This window comes from Arachis ipaensis, chromosome B5 (genome assembly GCF_059453495.1).
Source record: "Arachis ipaensis isolate K30076 ecotype BB chromosome B5, ASM5945349v1, whole genome shotgun sequence".
NCBI lineage: Eukaryota > Viridiplantae > Streptophyta > Magnoliopsida > Fabales > Fabaceae > Arachis > Arachis ipaensis.
Genome location: NC_142440.1, coordinates 105388892 through 105391012, shown reverse-complemented (window position 1 = coordinate 105391012; position 2121 = coordinate 105388892). Strand labels below are relative to the sequence as shown.

At 31.4% G+C, this 2121-nt stretch overlaps 1 non-coding gene across 1 annotated transcript; it reads left to right on the top strand.

Moving 5' to 3' along the window:
- Window positions 1-309: 309 nt before the first annotated feature.
- On the top strand, window positions 310-417 carry LOC148565256 (small nucleolar RNA R71). The gene has a single exon (XR_015883868.1). It is a non-coding gene; the product is annotated as a small nucleolar RNA R71 (small nucleolar RNA).
- The last annotated feature ends 1704 nt before the right edge of the window (window positions 418-2121 follow it).

Below are 2121 nucleotides of genomic sequence, written 5' to 3'. Positions count from 1 at the left end.
GGATGCAGCTTGCATTCCATTCAAACTCTGAGAAATCATATTGACTTGCTGAGTCAATATTTTGTTCTGAGCCAATATGGCATTCAGAGTATCAATCTCAAGAACTCCCTTCTTCATAGGCGTCCCATTACTCACAGGATTCCTCTCAGAAGTGTACATGAACTGGTTATTTGCAACCATGTCAATGAGTTCTTAAGCTTCTGCAGGTGTTTTCTTTAGGTGAATGGATCCACCTGCAGAGGTATCCAATGACATCTTAGATAACTCAGACAGACCATCATAGAATATATCCAGGATGGTCCATTCTGAAAGCATGTCAGAAGGACACTTTTTGGTCAGTCCTTTGTATCTTTCCCAAGCTTCATAAAGGGATTCACCTTCTTTCTGTCTGAAGGTTTGAACATCCACTCTAAGCTTGCTCAGCTTTTGAGGAGGAAAGAACTTGGCTAGAAAAGCCTTGACCAGCTTATCCCAAGAGTTCAGGCTATCCTTAGGTTGAGAGTCCAACCATACTCTAGCTCTGTCTCTTACAGCAAAAGGGAAAAGCATGAGCCTGTAGACTTCAGGATTTACTCCATTAGTCTTAACAGTATCACATATCTGCAAGAATTCAGTTAAGAACTGAAAAGGATCTTCAGATGGAAGTCTATGAAACTTGCAGTTCTGCTGCATCAGAGAAACTAATTGAGGTTTCAGCTCAAAGTTGTTTGCTCCAATGGCAGGAATGGAGATGCTTCTTCCATGTAAATTGGAATTTGGTGCAGTAAAGTCACCAAGCATTCTCCTTGCATTATTATTATTTTCAGCTGCCATCTCCTTTTCCTGTTTGATAATTTCTGACAGGTGCTTGCTGGTTTGTTGTAATTCAGCTTCTCTTAGTTTCCTCTTTAGAGTTCTTTCAGGTTCTGGATCTGCTTCAACAAGAATATTCTTGTCTTTACTCTTGCTCATATGACAAAGAAGAGGGCACAGAAAAATAATAATAATAGAGATCCTCTCTTTTTTTTTGTGAGTGAGGGAGAGATGTTAGTAGATGAATAAACAAATAGAAGGAGATGAGAGAGGGAGAATTTTCAAAAATAATTTTTGAAAAAGAGTTAGTGATTTTTGAAAATAGTTTTTGAAAAAGGTTAGTAATTTTCGAAAATTAATTTTGAAAAGGGTTAATAGTTTTTTTTCGAAAATTCAAATAAAAAATAAAATAATTAGTTTAATTAAAAAGAAATTTTGAAAAAGAGGGAAGATATTTTCGAAAATTAGAGAGAGAGAGAGTTAGTTAGGTAGTTTTGAAAAAGATGAGAGACAAACAAAAAAGTTAGTTAGTTAGTTGAAACAAATTTTGAAAAGGTAAGAAGTTAGGAAGTTAGAAAAGATATTTTGAAATCATATTTTGAAAAAGATAAGATAAGAAGATATTTTTGAAAAGATATGATTGAAATTAGTTTTTGAAAAAGATTTGATTTTTAAAATCACAATTAATGACTTGATTCACAAGAAATCACAAGATATGATTCTAGAACTTAAAGTTTGAATCTTTCTTAACAAGCAAGTAACAAACTTGAAATTTTTGAATCAAAACATTAATTGTTATTGTTATTTTCGAAAATTTGATATAAAAATAAGAAAAAGATTTTTGAAAAATATTTTTGGAATTTTCGAAAATAACTAAGAAATTTGAAAAAGATTTGATTTTTGAAAAAGATTTTGAAAAAGATAAGATTTTCAAATTGAAAATTTGATTTGACTCATAAGAAACAACTTGATTTTAAAAATTTTTGAAAAAGTCAATCCAAATTTTCGAATTTGATGAGAGAAAAAGGGAAAGATATTTTTTTGATTTTTGATTTTTTTTATGATGAGAGAGAAAAACACTAAAATGATGCAATGCATGAAATTTTTGGATCAAAACAATGAATGCATGCAAGAATGCTATGAATGTCAAGATGAACACCAAGAACACTATGAAGATCATGATGAACATCAAGAACACAATTTTGAAAAATTTTTAATGCAAAGAAAACATGCAAGACACCAAACTTAGAATTCTTTAATGCTTAGACACTAAGAATTCAAGAATGCATATGAAAAACAAGAAAAGACACAAAACATGCAAATACAAAG